Source organism: Misgurnus anguillicaudatus, chromosome 1 (assembly GCF_027580225.2).
Source record: "Misgurnus anguillicaudatus chromosome 1, ASM2758022v2, whole genome shotgun sequence".
Lineage (NCBI taxonomy): Eukaryota > Metazoa > Chordata > Actinopteri > Cypriniformes > Cobitidae > Misgurnus > Misgurnus anguillicaudatus.
This window is the reverse complement of record NC_073337.2, coordinates 3,627,861-3,645,875: the sequence shown is the minus strand read 5'-3', so window position 1 is coordinate 3,645,875 and position 18,015 is coordinate 3,627,861. Positions and strand designations below refer to the sequence as shown.

The window sequence follows — 18,015 nt, the reverse complement described above, 5'->3', positions numbered from 1 at the left end:
TAGACTTCCATATTGCTACTGTACTCAACAGGAAGTTCTCTCTTGTTGAATCTTGGATGATGCGTAACACCGGCGGTCTGAAAACTGTTTAACAATACTTTAGGGGGTTTTGCATAAACACCTTTTCCAAGATCCACTGGCATCCGATAGTCCAAACAAGACGAGCACCATTATTCCCTGCCTCTCATCTTTACGCTGTAACATATTAAGATTCCCAGTGGTATTGTCCAAAGTGGATTTGGTGTTTTCTCTGGCGGCCCGCGCTTCCACGCTCTCCTCTCAAAATATTTGTGGCCATGAAACATTCTTATATTGTTTCTGTTGTGGGATTTAGGAGGGGTGGATTGAGAGAGGGTGCTTTGGGAAATTTCTCTGCTGAGAATTGTGGGGGATTTTAGTGCCTTTATGATGGATCCCGATTGTCGCTGTTTGTGTTTTTTTGACAGTAAATCACGCTGCGCCACAGAATGCATGCTCAGTGCTTATTGAAAACGATTAAGTTAATTTAATGGGCTGGTTTACATACACATCTGGACAGGCCAGGCTCCTTATCCTCCTGTAAGGCGGCTGCATATTTGGCTAATTCTCCAACCAGCTAAAACAATAGTGTGCATGCAGCTTAGTGCAGAATCTGTCATATTCTGTCTGGGGAACTGGTTTTATTGCCCTGACCTTCAGCTGTACAAGTAAGAGCTTGAGAAAATGTCTGCAAGCCGAACTGGGGAGTGATGAGCCATCGCGGTATCCGGACGGACAGTGAGGCGTTGTGCACGGAACACTGCGAAGCGAGACAGGCCAGTAATTGGCCATGAAACTGGATCTGATAACAGTGTGTGGTGTTTGGAAAATATGCGGGGAATGCCCTTGCCTTAAAAGGAACATATTGAACATGGTGACTGATGATTGGAATAGCTTCTGGAATGCTAAACAGTCGTGTTTTCCCTTTTTTCCTTTTTGCTTCCAATGCCTTTGTTAGTTAAAACTACATCTACGCAGTAATGGTGGCAAGACTTTGAAAGGACCTGGACTGTTCTGCATTTCTGTCATTTGGTGGCCCACGAGGCTGTGGATTGAGATTTAGAGACTTGTTAGTGGGTTGTAATGTGCTTCTGGTACTCGTCTAGTTTAGTCTACTGTATGACATACTTAGCATTGTTGAATCAAGGTTATTACTTGATTTAAAAAAACACCAAAACAATTACTCAAGTTCAGCTGGTGTTTGCGCTTTAATGTTTAACTCATGCTCCACAAAACATCTCTAAATGACTCTGGAAGATTTACGCACTTGGATGCAACTTGCATATCTTTCTGGTTTTATTTCATTTTTGACTGACAAAGCATTCTCAGAGTCATTCATGTGTGGCATAACTGAAATAATGTTTATTTTAGACGACTCTCGCAAAATGTTCAATTAACTTTTCGTTAGCGTGATTGACGTGCAGCAGTAACCTCAGGAGACGCGACTCCTCCCCCTTCATCTACTCAGCTTTTCTCCACTTAAATCCGATAGCCTGTAATTTAAAGGCACTGAGTCCAGGAACCGCAGTTGTGTAACGCAGCGACGTTTCGGAGCGTTTTCAGGATCTGTGGGTCTGCCGAGCTCCAAACCAGCGGTGACGATCAGGAAACGCGGCGAAACGGGGGCATTCCTCAATTGTGAAGTCAGGGCCGTCTGAAACCTTAGCTTGTGTTTATTTAGGTCCCTGCAAATATGCAATAAGTGCCCCAGATGTTTTGTTAGTAATATATAAATCTTAAATTCCTCCCGCCTTTTACATTAAATCCTTCTGGAGCGGAATTGCCTTTTTTCCTCTGTAATTTGACTTTGTGGTGTGTTTGTTGTTCTTTATTGAGACGGCAGGTTTCAATGGAAAAGTCTGATGGTGGAACAACAAATCTGCCCCGCGCCGCTTCTGTGAATCGAAGTGCACTAAGCTTAAACACCGATCACTGATTTGGAAAGATTTCAGGTGGGATAAGGGCTGACAGACGTTTAGCAGTTTGTGCGCAACATTTGGTCTTAAACATTAGTTGCTTTTATGGCTGTGCAATTAATTGTTTTTTATTTCAGTTTTTGATTGAAACAAGATGATCGAGGTCAAACAAGTATGCGGTTAAAGGTCACGTTCTTCCTGATACCATTTTTTAAACCCTAGTTAGTGTGTAATGTTGCTGTAATAGCATAAATAATACCTGTAAAATGATAAAGCTCAAAGTTCACTGTCAGGCGATATATTTTCTTCAATAGAATTCCTTTTTAAAAGCCTACAACGAACGGCCGGTTTGGACTACAGCCCTATATTTCCTGGTTTAATGACGTCAGTAAAACAGTTTGTTGACTAAACTCCGCCCACATTAATACGTCAGTCACCAGCTTTGGCTCAAACGGCTCTGCTAAGCTAAGCTGCTATCGAATCACAGCACACTAAACAAACAACACAATCAGAACTTGTTACATATTTCTGAAGGAGGGACATCACATAACAAGGAAGAGATCAGCCTGTTTTGAGGACAGTGAAAACAGCGCTATACAGATAAGTAAATTGTGTGAAAAATACCGCGTTTTTTACACGCGAAACATGAACACATGTTATATTGCCCACTATAACACAATCAAAGCTTCAAAATCACAGACAGAACGGGAGCTTTAAAATATAAATTGCATGTAGGACTGTCACAATGATTAAATAATCGTCTCATCACAATTGTTTGACCTCATTGCGATGATTTCAGATCACCACGATGATTGCACATCTCTCTAAAAAACACAAGGAGGAGCTGCAGCGTCGGTATAAACGAGACAGTATCAGATTACTTTTAAAAATGTGTTATGTGTTTACATATTATTTTACTTAAAGTTAAATAAATGCATGTTTTCAAGTAATCGTGATTAATAATCATGATTTTGCCCAAAGTCGAGCAGCCCTCGTTGCTTTCCAAATTTAAAGGTGTCGCCCCCATTACAACCTAGACCATGCAAAACATGGACTAAACAAATATCCATGACCAAAACTGACTTTTCAGATAATTCCTACTCTCTTGCTCATATCTTTATCAGTTTAGTCCCAAAAATTACCACAATGGTCATTTTCTTTTGCCGTGGGCTGATTTTCATCTGCAGAAAACATGCACAGGAAATGTCTCAGCGAGCCCATTTTCCCTGTCCTCGGCCGACTGAAGGCCCATAATTCCCTGCTCCACCTCACCCCGCTCCGGCTCTAAGCTAAACAAACAAAACTAATCAAGAGATGTCCAGCACATTCAGTCAGAAAGCACTGGGAGGAATTATGGGGCACATTTAGGGGTCAGCTGTGATGCAGAAGCTCAAGAAGGCATTCAAATTAACGTTGACTCAGGCATGAGGTCATGTTGATGCGGAGTGTGTTTAAGCGCCAACGCTCCCATAAAGGTGTTGAGGGAGAGCGGGCGAGCGGTGATTCGACACATGCCGATAACGATGAGGTAACTGTAGCGAGCTGCTACTCAAACAGACGCAACTCATCCGACCTCCTGACCTAAGAAAACATGCACGCTTTTTCCTGCCTCTCGCTGTCAAGCCTTACATGGTCACATCCAAAGCAATCGTCCATGGGGTGCATATCACGAGCCAAGCCGGGTCAAAGAACCAAGATGATGTCCAAGTTAGCGGGATGTTTAGGATATCGTAGATGACCCACAGTGAAAGAACAAGCAAAATCACCCGAATTTCCCTTTTGGCATTCGACGCATCACTTTGTTTTGTTTTCGTGTCTGTTAATGCTTTAATAGACTTCAGCTTTTGTGTGTGCGTCTTGTAATAGTAGCAGCTAGCAGTAATTGTTTAAGAGTGCCTTTACAGAGTGAACTCTTTTCTTCTAATCAGAAGCATATTTACGTGCTAGCATGCTAACCTCAGAGGGATCCTCAAGAATGCGAAGCGGCGCCGCGTGCACGCACCCTCTCCTACATTTCGTTCCACTTCACATGTCATTGCGTTGTTCTGAGAGCCAATTAAAGCTGATTAAAGCTTAAGATCAAAGCAATTAGCTTGACTGTCGTTTAAGATTCTCTCTTTCTACATGCGTTTGAATAAAACGCATTCTGACGTCTTTGCATAACTAAAACGGGACGTAACTTGCGCTATAGGGGGTCAGCTCGGCCTGTGTTTGTAAGCTCTGCGGTGATAGTCCGTTTCTTCACTGGCTTTGTCGTGAGAAACATGTTGGGATATTTTAATCTGCACAAAGGAGAAACTGGCATTCGGGAGACTCTTACCTCATGAGAAATGTGTTATTAATGAATCCCCATTACAATCGTTCATGCTATTAATAAACATCTCAGGTCTGGCTTTCTTAAAGCGGATTTTATTACCCTTCAGTTGTAGTCCAAGCTGGCGGAGGCGCTTGATCTGCTCGCTGTGCTTTACATGACTAGTGCATGCTGGGAATTTAGTTGGTACTCGTCCCAAAAGTGAATAAAGATATGCAGAAGAGTCATAGTGTGATTGAATAGTGGTTATTATAAAACTTTACACTGTATTTATAGTAAGTCATAGACATTATGAAAGTACAGTCGCTTTTTTCGAAACTTAAGATCCCTGTACTGTGTGTTTACATCATCCAGTTTCAAAGGATGCTCTTGAATCCCAGAATGCACTGTAACAAGCTGTTTATGACAAATGCTGATTATAAATACACTGCAATAAATTACTTAGTATTTTTGTCTTGTTTTAAGTACAAATATCTAATTTTTTTTAAATCAAGTTGCATTTTTTGATGAGTAAAATGACCCAAGAAAATAAGTCACATTTTTATACAATAAATATAAATTAAGTGAATTTGTGCTTGAAACAAGCAAAAAAATCAGTTAATGCGGTAAGACCATAATTTTGAAATAGGTTTACTTTTTTCTTAAACGCTTAATTAAAAAAATTCAAGATAAACACTCTTACCCCGTTGGCAGATTTTTTTGCTTGTTTTAAGCACAAAGTCACTTAAAGGGGACATATCATAAAAATTTGACTTTTTCCATGTTTAAGTGCTATAATTGGGTCCCCAGTGCTTCTATTAACCTAGAAATGGGATATAAACCTACATAGTTTTGGTAAACCATTCTCTGCAAGCATGTGAAGAAATAACTAACTGAAATTTGGCTCCCCTTGTGATGTCAGAAGGGGATAATGCCGCACTTTAATCTGCACTGTCCAACCCCAGCACTGCCATTTATTGCAGAGATCAGCTCATTTGCATTCAAAAGGACACACCCCAAAACTGCACATTTGGCAAGTGGCAATGTTATCATGCTATAATACATCATCTTTATGGTATTTTGAGCTAGAACTTCACATATGTAGACACCAAAGATTTATTTGACATCTTAAAAAAGTCATGTGAAATGTCCTCTTTAAATTTAGACTTATTTTGTAGGTCATTTTGCTCAAGAAAATGCATCTTGAGTTAATTTTTAGATAGTTGTACTCAAAACAAGGCAGAAGTACTGAGTAATTTTTTTTATTTTATTTTTTGCAGTGTATAGTTAAGCACGTAAATGTAAATAAGCGTTTGATTAAAGATTTGCAGTTAGGATGTTGCGAAAGCAGTACGCATTGCAAATGAGCTAGCATGTCAAAAACCAAACGGAGTGAACTTAGCAATTGGCGACGCCGAGCCCAAAACAAGAGCAAACAGGACCTTTGTTTAGTTCTTCCTGGTCTGATGCAGTAAACAAAATGAGGGATTCAAATTATTGGTGAGACGGGCGTAATTATATACCCATTATTGCAAATGACTGGCACACAAAGAATTCAAACATGTTTTAAATTGAACGAAGCAGTCTTATGTCCTGCATTCATGATGAGTGGTGCAATACTTGAGAGGTTTTGATGAATGTGAGGGGGGAGCCCTATGTGTGTGTCAGGGTGGGTTTTGTTAGGCCAGTAGACCTCATTACGGTTTGTTTAAATGAACATGGCCGGAGTAACTAGAACAATGGGTACTTGTTACGAACCCGTCTGCCAGTCTGCTGTATGTGTGTGGCTGCAGCGGCACTCAAGTCCATGACAGACGTCCACGAGACCACCGTGGATAATAATGGGGGCTCCATTAGTTCAGGTTAGAGTTAATGAACAGGAATCGAGTCGCCTTCTGAAACGCAATAGCAAGTCATAAAGGATTTATGTCAACACGATGTCTTTATAGTATGCTGAATGGGTGCTTGTCTGTGTGTGTGTGTATGGCACAGGTGTGTGATGGTAAGTACACTTCTTGGAGTTGATCCAGTGCCGCCAGGGTTTTTAGAGTAATCTCATTTCCAGTTCGCCCATTAGTCAGACCCACAGCCAGCCCATAGCTCCGATATTCAATTATTTACAATTACATGCTTGCCTGAGATTTGTGTTTTTCTTGTAAATGTAAAGATTACGCAGCGAAAGTCCTTTACGCCAAACGCCGAGGTAATGATTTATGCAGCTTTCGTGCTGTTGCAGAGTGGAAGGGTGCATTGACTTCAACCACAAGTCTGCGAGCGCTTGCAATCAAACTGCGCAATATTTCGCTTGACTAAAATAGAGGAATTTATCATAAAGCTCACACAACCGTCCAACGGCGACTAAATATATGTGGATGCATGTTTGAGAGAAAGAAAGGGAGATTTTTCCTGGAACTGGAAGATTTTGAGGTTTCCTGAAAGGCGAGAAGCCGAACAGCCCTGTGGCACTAAACATAGGCCTGGTGATTTTACCAGACCTCGCCTCCCTTACACGACAACGTGGACTGATATTCGTACCGACCCATACGTGCGTGCGTGATTATGCCTGCATCTCCAGATTTACACCTCGAGCAGCCGTCTCTTAAGTGTCCACAGGGGCCACACAGCGCTCGGCCCCTAAAAAACTCTGGCCTGGAGCCATGCTAATAATAACAGCCAGCAGAAATATGCGGAGAAGAGGGGAGATCTAGTAGCGTAGCTGGAAGAGAGGGGCACGGGAAAGGGTTCTGCGTTCACACAGGAATGTGTGATCTGAGGAAAAGTCACACAGTACAGCGAGCCTGCACGTACTGTAGTTTGCCACGAACATAAACGCAAAGACATTTCTGCAATTGTGAGGCGCAAGCTATATTTTCTATTGTAATCAGCTCCTGACAAAGTTTGTTAAACTGTTTATAGGTAGGGTGACACACAGTTCAATTTTCCGTCTTATTGGCATAAACATTTGAGGGTACCTCTGTCGCCCTCTTGAACAATACCACAAGAGTAAGTGCTCTAGTGCCTGCTCAAAATACAGTATAAAGTAAATGCACAGTAACTTATTGTTTTGTTTTAAATACATCTGCATGCATATTGTTTTGGATGTGAACTGGCAGTTAAAGAGGATTTTGGCTTCATTGACATGGCATGTTTGAAGGTACTCAATTCCGTTTTTCCCTCATATGGCACAGATTGGATATGACCCACGGACATATAAGCAGGAAAAAAGTGCTTTGATTCCGATATTCTCGAATCCGATTGGTTTCATATGTGGAAACAAATCAGATACATGAATTCGCATCTGCAATGTAAGTGGACAGAACGGATATTCCCATCTCAAGACGTGGCAAATTATGTCAAATCAGGTGGACACCACCTTGGTTATCGTGATATTTTATTTCCTCTGTGGTTTAAGCTGTTTCGGGTCAGTATGTCTAACATTCCCAACTGTTTATATCGGATACAAGTCGCTTTTAATAGATTATGTAAGCGGGTCGGATACAGGCAAGACATTTTTCTTTTCTATTGGTGTCATCTGGACAATATAGTCCCACCAGAAAAACGCGATTATGCGATCGCATGATTTAACGCATAATCAGCCAAAGTCCACATATTTGTCCTGTGCATTTTATAAATTGCAGATTTTTGTGCGCAAAATATGCAAGGCTTGCATGATTTCATAATCCCCACATTTTCATAGCAAAAATCACATATATCTTAGCAGAAAGTTGAAAAATGTTGCATTTACCTCACACAAGCACAGCCATGTCTCCTGTTGCCATCGGAACGTTATGACGTGACGCGATTATGTGACGTGAACGTCATTGAAAAGCTGCAAAAGCTGAACACAGTTTTTGCAAGTTCCCGCAGTTTTTTGCACGTTCCCACAGTTATTGCACGTTGGCAAGTTCCCGCAACTTTGGCAAGTTCCCGCAACTTTGGCAAGTTCCCGCAACTTTGGCAAGTTCCCGCAACTTTGGCAAGGTCCCGCAACTTTGGCAAGGTCCCGCAACTTTGGCAAGGTCCCGCAACTTTGGCAAGGTCCCGCAACTTTGGCAAGGTCCCGCAACTTTGGCAAGGTCCCGCAACTTTGGCAAGGTCCCGCAACTTTGGCAAGTTCCCGCAACTTTTGCAGGTTCCCGCAACTTTTGCAGGTTCCCGCAACTTTTGCAAGTTTCCCCAAACTTTTGCAAGTTCTTACAATTTCATCGCATAAAATTGCATAAATATCCCGCATATTCCATCGCATTTTTTAAGAAAACGTGCTGCAAGGTTAAGGATTTTTGCCCGCAACAATCACCAAAAAAACTTTTTTTTCTGGAAGGACTGACAATAGTTATAGTCGCAGTTAGCTCAATACCTCGCAGGCGAAGATATTTCACTGACAGTACCGAGAGCCAAGCACGCTCTCAGAGGGCTTTTAACCGCTCTTGCCTTTTACTAGCGATGACATACGCTCTGTGTGTCCATTTGTTAAGCTGTCAAAACCTGTGTTCTGGTTGTTTGCTCACAAAATACGTTTCTGTCTTCTGAACTGCCAAATGATGCATCCCACCTTGCGACGTCCCCTTGTATACTGAGGAACATCTGTTGGTGAGGTCATCTAGACCGACGCGTGATCTTATTTCTGCTATCTCTCGTGAGGAATGCAACGGCCTTCATTTGTCATAGATCGATTCATAGCCTTAAAACTTCAGTTGGTAGAGCAGTGCAAAAGGTTTTTGGGTTCATTTACACATACTGTATAGCTCGAATGCCATCTGCCAAATGCAGAAATGTAAAAAAGCACATTCTGTCCTGAGCCATGATGAGCAGTCGCAATAATGAAGATAAATTTTTTAGGAGCCAGTTAATTACTGTCCTTGGGGAGACTTACGAGACGAAAACAAACATCATGACAGAAGTTGGTTTTGAGGGCGCTGGGTTGAGGGAAACATGTCGCACATATGTTGGAAGGAGGAAGCTGTGATGTGGAGAGTCAGCTACATGCTTTGGGTTTGTATTGCTACCATGTAAGGCACGACGGGAAGACATTTCTCCCATGTTGATGTTGAACAGTGTCTTAAATCACCCTGATGATTTCAACCCAATTTTTTTGTTATGGTTCTTCAGCTTGCGAGTGGTGTTTGACAGACATGTTTTACAAGACACATCAGGAACTTTTTAGCTTTATGAGAAATGCATTTTCATGTTCCATTAAACGTTCCAGCTAGCCGTAACATATGGGAGAAAGCACGCGCGGGGTGTGCTGGGTTATGTTAATTGCAAGCTCATATAAATGCTAGGTCAAATCATTTTGCACTTTATTTATTATGTAATGCATAGTTTGCAAACCCTGATGTTTTTGGTGTTAAAAGCAACGTTATTCAATGTACATCAACAAGTGATACATACACATACACTGTCGTTTTGTATGCGTGATATCTCGAATAACATCAAAGTGAGCTCAGTTTATTCAAAACCTTTACAAATGAATGCAAAACTTTAGGGGTCTTGGCATGTGTGATTTGAATAGGTTATGAAAAGTCTTTCAAGTTTAAGTCATTGTAAGCAAGTTTTTGCTTCATACTGTATCTGTTTCTCACGGTCACACTCAACCTCACGGCCATGGTGTTCCTGTAGCTCATTTGGTAACGCATTACATTAGTAATGCAAAGGTCATGGGTTTGATTCCCAGGGAACAGGCATACTGATAAAATAACACAAGTCGCTTTGAAAGAAAGCGTTTGCCAAATGCCTAAACGTAAAGCTTCAATGCCTTTTCTGTCACAGCTGTCTTCGTGGCTGAATATTTGGATAAAAATCACTTTTTTCCACTCTGGTCTCTCGCAGTTATGTAAGAGGCACAGCTCAAACCTAAAACCGCTCGGTCTTGGACAAAAATGCTGGGAGGGAAAGATCGTTTTTCTTGCATGCTATTTTTTCTCATCTGCTGCAGTGCAGAATAGTATGGATGAGCGCTTGAATGCGGTTTGGCACAGATAGTGCCCTTGCTAGTGTCGTTCGTGTGAGTAAATGAGTGCGATGCTGTTTATCATTCGCTCTGTGGAGTGCAGATACAGGCGCGCTATGCGGTCACTGTGTTTGAATATGGGGGCTCTATCTGTCTGCGCAGCATGTTAGAAAGCCTTGGTTTTTTCTTTTTTGTGTGTGTTGCTTACGGGAAAGAGTGCTTTTTCCTACCATATTTGGTCATGTGGAGCCACGCCAATAGGCAGCAGACGTTTGATGCCGTACAAGCATCTCCATTTGGCCCTTTTCCTCTGTTTTTCTTTTTTTTTCACTTTTAAAGACCTTGCATGCCGATACTCGCTGATAGCGGTGCGATCTTTGGACGTGCATGAGAGGACCATTTAAAATCTACGTTGTTGAATGCGTAGCATAAAAGCACGTGTGCATCTGAAATGCATTTTCAGGAGCACAGCTGCTGTTGCGTAGTAATAAATGGCTCTGGGTGTAATGAGTTAATGGCTACGAAAATTGCCCATTCAAAAACGGAAACAAAAACCTCCGACATCCATAACCTCATGTGCTTGCATTTTTCTATTTTATTTCTTTGTGCGGGAACTGAACATTTATTTTGAATGACATTTAATGGGAATTCCACAATAAATCACTCTTACACCTATGCCTCTTAATAGCAAAAAATTATATAAACTTAGTTAAGTTTAACTATATAAATAAATATATATAAATAGATAGATAGATATCAGAGAATCATATTGATATATTATCAGTTGCATTCTGGGTAATGGATGTGGTCTAAGGCATAATTGGTGTTTTACCAGTTAAACCAATAGGCTGAGAGTGATTCACAGGACATGCAGACGTGTCAGGGAATGCGATCCATTGTCTGGGAATGCAGGAATCTCCTTTTCCATCCCCAAGTGAAAATTCAATGGCTAAGGCAGTTGCTTGATGCCATTTGGCTTTGCCATATTATTAAATTTGTCTAAAAATGAGATAAAGTACAGTCAGTCAGTCAGTTATAAATGAAATGTAAACCCTTTGTACCATCAGCCGACTGCACTATCGCACCTACTGTATTATGTGGCTATACTCTTAGAAATAAAGTTACAAAAGACGCTACCTTTTGGTACAGATATTTACATTTGAGGTACCAGTATGTCTCTCTAAGGACCTCTGTCTACCTTTTAAGGTAGGCTACCTTTTTGACAAGGTACCACCCCAGTGACCACTTCTGTATTTTCTTTTTATCGTACTTTCTATCGTACTTACCAAATAAATAAAATATAACTATAGGTATTCCAGAGAGACATATACAAAACCAGATTAATTTAGGTGATCAATCATATGTCTGCTGGTGAAATGTGAAGTATAATTGGGAGGGAGGTATGTAGTATATAATCCTTTGGGATGTATTAGTGGTTACTTCAAAATCATATTTGTGTATTTCTTAAACATTGGATTTTAATGATCAAATAAAGTGCTTTGATTTATTCTCTGAAGAGTTAAAATTTTTGCTTTTGCATACAGGATGCATGCAGCTTTACAAAATGTATCATGACCTACCAATCATCTCTTATCCTCCCCTCTTCTCTCATACGCTTGCAGATCTTTGACCAGTGACAGCCATGAAAAGCAGTTGCTGCTTCTCCTGCCAAGATCTCATCTGAATTTATAGCAGCATATCCTGCTCTCTTTCTCCCCTCTTTCTCACTCCCATTCCTTCGGTTTTTGCCTTAATACCCTAGAGCCAGATATGTGCTGATGCATTGGAGAGTCAAAGCCGAGTTTTTTTAGTTACGTGGAGTCCTCTATAAACCAACACAGGGCAAAATATCTTACCCGTGTTTGTTCATAATACTGATATTTTCTTTTGAAGTTCACGAACTTAATGACAATGTTAATGACTCATCTTGCACCACAAAGACATTTGTCCAATAAAAAGCTTTCTAGGATAGGGCTGCATAGCGATATTTTGTGTAATACAATGTGTTGGCGTGGGTTTATGGTTCTAAAAACACATTATTTTCCACATACCGTACATTTTTGTAGCTCCAGATTTCACTCTCTTTTTCAAAGCCACAGATTTGAAAGCTCTGTGTTCCTGATTGGCCAGCTAATCTGTACGTTGTGATTGATCTGACGTCAGCAGGAAATGTGACGCTCCTTACCATGTTTGAAAGATTCACACAATGCAATGCTAACAGGAGTTAACTTGCAGTCTTTGAATCAGAAGCGGGAGGAATTATTAATGTCGGTCTTGTCTACATCACCAATCCCAGGAAGTAAACTATTACCTACAATCCATGTGTTTGTTGTAGTCCAAGAAAAGAGATTTACGTTTGAGATGATAACTTGCGTCATTGTTTACTTTGGGGTTTGTACCATAGACATAAAAGGCTAGATGTGTTACGGCGGAGTCTCTATCGTCATAACCTGGCGGCCATCTTACCACAGGGTGCTCGCTCACTCGTAGCATTGTGTTTAATGATGCGTGTACTTTTAAATGACCAAAACTTGCTCAATTTTCTACCGATTTTCAAATGGTTTGGTTTCTTACAAACGTTATTAACGTGGGTATAATTTTGGATGCTTTAAAATGTTTCATTTTTTTAAGTATGCAGTGTCATAGGTACATCTTTGATGTTTATAACAAACCAAACCTTTGAAAATCAGTAGAAAATTAAGCAAGTTATGGTCATTTAAAAGTACCTGCACCATTAAAACACAATGCTATGAGTGAGCGAGCGCCCTGTGGTAAGATGGCCGCCAAATGCGTACGTTCCACTCAATTGGCCAGCAGCGTGGGGTGAGACACTAGCCTTTATACATATCTATGGTTTGTACCTTTTGCATATCGTTAACATGAACTAATACACACTTACACACCAAAGGAAATGTAACAATGTGAATCAGACAATAAGTGCTCTTTAATCTTGTCTCATCTACATAACTGAATCTACCATTAGCTTTTTCTTTGCGGAAAGGTTTTCTGTGATTCATTATCAAGTCACAAGAAACATGTTTTTGGTTGGCTGTCAATGTTGGCGTACTTGATCCCTGACTGAAGGGGTGCATGCAACCAAAAATGTCTGGGAAACACTGCAGCAGCCCATCCGTTCCCCACTTAAGGCTCTGAAACACAGCAGGTCTTTGAACGTCCAGCATATAAACACAGCTGTGTGTTAATGGGAGTTGTTGGCCTGTCACACAGAGTTGTTATATTGTACATGGACCAGACCTGCTGCTGGAATCCTGCCATCACTGTCCTGACACTGTCCTGAGATCTGTGGTCGTGTGGCGCTCAATCAATCACCTGCCTTTATGGGACATTTCAGGCTGATCTCCAGTCAGTTTTATTGTTGCTCTCAATTTCCTGCACATCTTAACAAGCACACACGCCCATAATTCTGCAATGGGTCTGTAGGCTGACAGACAGACGAATGGATGCTTTGGGAAATACGGGTGCAATCACTGTGTGAATTTGATTTGGTTCAGTGAGATCTGCATTTTGTGCTCAAAACTTTATGATCTCATTATTTATCTCTTTCCTCCTGCATCTCGGTCGTCTGGTTTCTGCCTGTCTGTATGGTGACTGACAGGTGGCTGGAATCAATGACCAGATGGCTAAAACATTTTTCTCCCGTTGGGATTGATTTTATTTACCTGTTTTTTTGCTAGCATCACAAATCCCGTCTCTTAGACATAATGTTGCCTGAAATAATTTGTACAGTACAGTACTACAGTGTCCAAGGGAGAAGTTTGGGTTTTGATTGCAATTGTTGGTGAGAGACTCTTGGTGGTCAGTGGTTTTAATCCAGATGGAGAGCCAGGGTTCACATAGCTGGCATACCTGCAGCATCTTTTAATAAGCTTGCGTGCGTGCGTGCGTGCGTGCGTGTGTGTTTGAAGCTGTAGGCTGCTGATGTTGCAGATTTCTGGGATACCAGCCTGCACCTGGTTGTAGATCACCTGTGCTCATTAAAACTTATCCACTCAAGTAAAACGGTCACTTAAAGCGATACTTCAGCCAAATATCAAGATTGCCTCATGATTTACTCACCCTCGGGCAATCCGAGATGCACATGTCCATCATCTTTCAGACGATCAGATTTGGAGTTATTTTAGTAAATGTCCTTGCATTTCCAAACACTATAATGGAAGAAAACAGGGATCAGAGAACTTCTGACTTTAAACCCCAAAAAAGTGCATCCATCCTTCACAGAAGTAATCCATATGGCTCCAAGGGGTTAATAAAGGTCTTTTGCGGGTAATTGGCGTGATTTTGTAAATAACATATTCATATTTTAAACTCCATAAACTATAATAACTAGCTTCTGGTAACGATGCCATCCTGGACTCACGCGATTCACGAGAGTCACTGTGCAACGTACCCATGACATTCAATGCTCACTACACTAAAACTCATGAGTCCAAGATGCATCTAGGGCTGCAACAAACAATTTTTTGTATAATCGATTAATCAGCCGTTTATTTTTTTCCAGATTATTCGACTAATCGGATAAAAACATAAAAAAGGGTGTTTTCAGATCTGTAGTTTGGTTCATTTGGTCCGGACCAAAAGCAAAAAATTATACATTGTAACTTTTTTAGCAGTTTTGGTTCCTTTTCACTCCACACTGATTGCTCTGATCAGTTGAAATAAACCAAAATTCTGTTATGTAATAAGATCCACATCACTCATTGGCTACATGTATTTGAACGTATTTCCTAAACTGCTTCTCAATTGGTCAGAATCAACGTGCGCGAAATTGGACAGACTGCTGCGCACTGTAATAATGTCTCCGTGGTTGTTATACATAGTTTGTATACAGCATTCTAGACAAACCGTTCATTTTCAGAATGAATCACGTATGCGGCTTGAAAACAACGTTTTAATGCACTACAAACGGCGAAGACTCCAAATTTGTGAGCCTCCGCCCGCACCTCCTCGCAACTCCAGGTATGTCCGTGATTTGTCATTGTGCTAATATTGCTAATAGAAACTGTAAACAAACACTTCCTCATCCGATAATGCACTGCGCAGCTGACTACGGCAGCTTGTTTAGTCCAAAATGCGCAGTACTTTTGCAGATAGGTCGGTTCGATCTCGGATCGTGTTCTCACCACAAATGAACCGCTCTAGAGTTTGTTTAAAAGCTCTTCAAGGAGATCTTGGTCCGCTTGTTTGGTCCGCTTTTGGGACGCAGCAGAATTCGATTGCTGCATTATCACCTGCCCAAACGAACCGCACCAACTCAGCAATCGAACTCTGGTACGATTCAACCGAACTAAACAAGGCAGGTGTGAAAGCTAGAGGTCTTCTCGGGTCCAAAGAAATGTACCCGACCCGAAATGACCCGAATCACTTCATACCCGAACCCGACGTGCATAAATAAAAAAAATTTAAAGAAAGACCCGACCCGAGACAAACCCGAGAAAATTAGACCAGAGTCCGACCTGAACTAGTGAATTTTTTTTTAACCCGACTGGAACCGAATGTAAACGGCACTGTCCGACGTGTGTGCATTCTGCAGACCCACCCGCAGCAGTCAGACAGAAAGAAACTCCAGTGGCCTTGCAACCAATTTGGCGAGCTGCTTCATTCGTTTTACTTTGTTATCTGACGACGACACCAACGTAACTGCTAAAATGTACATTTATAATTGACTGACATGTTTGTTTCAACGAAAATGAACCTTCCGACAACCACACAATGTCGCAAGCGCTCTTGGCAAACAGATGAGAGGTTTGAAAAGGACATTGACGCACACAGGCGAGAGAGTTTGGGTCTTCTCGGGTCCGTTCAGAAAAAACACATTCATTTTTAAATTACCTGAGACCCGATGCCGCTACTATTGTACCCGACCCGTGTCCGAGGCACATGTGAAATTTTTAGACCCGAACCTGATCGGGTCTCGGGTCGGACCTCGGGTTTTCGGATCTAAGTGGACCCGTGAAGACCTCTAGTGAAAGCACCCTTATACTTATTATAGCTAAATAAGGCACTAAATGAATTATTCACGTGTAGAAGTGCAAAAGCCACACACTAGTTTTACTAATAAAATCCTCTTGATTTTGATATTTTAAGTTTGTGCTGCTTTTAAATAGTAAAACATATTTTAATGTCAAAATAATAATCATCAAACTTAGTGAGTCTTCAGGGATATGCTGGTGAGGAAATTTTGCCACCGATAATAAACTCATTTTAATCTTCAATTTTAGATCTTTATGAGAATGAACATTATTTATTATTAACTAAATAAATAAGCCATTCATATATGAAAGTGATAAATGCGTTATTACTGTAATAAAAACCTTGATTTCCCCCATACTTTAAAACACAAGCTTAGTTTGTGGTTTATTTTAATGAAAACCCAACAACAATTAAACAAATAGAATCTCACTTATATTAAAGGAAGAACTGAAACCTTTGTTAAAGGGACAGTAAGTAGGGTTTTAAGTGTTTTATTAATCTAAATCAATGTCTTTATTCATAAATATGTCCTCGTTGGTGTCAAATGATCCTTCCAGTGATCTGACTTTTCTTTGTAAGCTTAAAATTTCTTCTCTTTACTTACATTGAACGGGTAAGTCCAATGAGGCTTCCATGTCGTTCCGCTATATTGATAAACTATAATAGCAGAGAGGGACAAAAAGCACTAGCCTACAAACGCGTTTCCACATCGCGTTTTCATTCAGAACACGTGAACCAGCTGAAACGGATAAAGAGATCAGTGATTACATAACGGCTACCGTAGTTGCAATACGCATTTGGGAAAGCGAGGCGCTAGGGAGCACTAGTCGTTTGAATTTAAAATACAATTTTACCACTAGATGGGAGTAAATCCTGCTTATTGTCCCTTTAACCAACGTTCGTTTGCGCTTTTGTTTCCGTCATTGTCCTGTCAGGGTTGCCAGATCCTCGTAACAAAACCAGTCTAATGGCCATTGAAAATGAGTCCGAAATCATCCTAATAACTTTGACAGCCCACATACCAACAACTAACAAAACAAAATCCTTCCGTCTCTAACCCGCAAATCAACCTGCGTAAAAATTTAAAAAAGAAGCCCAATTCAAAACTCTGGCAAAAAACAGAGGACCTTTTAAACAGGCTTTTAAACAAGCTGGTTGCATTGTGAGAAGAAAAAGTGCCTGACTTTGAACACGCAGCTCGTCCTGTATGAAGCAGACTCGTGTCGTGGCTTTCCGACGGTGGTGTGGGAGCATGTGATCAATTATCGATTTTATCCATTAGTTGTTGTAGCCCTAATGCCGTCGTTACTGGAAGCTAGTTGTTTAAGTTTATAAAGTTTGAAATCTGGATATTTTTCTTACAAAATCTCATTGATTACCCGCAGAAGACCTTTATTAACCATTTGAACCCTGCTGAAAAAAACAATAAAACCATTACAGAAAATTCTAATGGTTTTCATTAAAATACCAATAGGAACCAATAAAATTCCCAATAAAACCAATAGAATTTCTGTGATGGTGTCTATTTTTTTTTTTTAGCAGGGAAGCCTTGTGGATTACTTCTGTGAAGGATGAATGCATTTTTTGGGGGTTTAAAGTCAGAATTTGTTCCCTGATCCCTGTTTTCTACAATTATAGTGTTTGGAAGAGCAAGGACATTTACTAAAATAACTCCAAATGTATTTGTCTGAAAGATGATGGACATGTGTGTCTCATGTTGCTTACGTGTGCGGGAATCACAGGTTAATTTTGATATTTGGCTAGAGTATCGTATATGGATATGAATATAATACAATCTATATGACTTCCTTATCCTTATTTTTCAGCTTCATCCAGTACCCATCCAC

At 40.7% G+C, this 18,015-nt stretch overlaps 1 protein-coding gene across 1 annotated transcript in view; it reads left to right on the top strand.

Moving 5' to 3' along the window:
• The window catches only part of cald1a (caldesmon 1a), a 69,546-nt gene that overhangs the window by 617 nt on the left and 50,914 nt on the right, over positions 1-18,015 (top strand). The gene's annotated exons all lie outside the window — the stretch shown is intronic.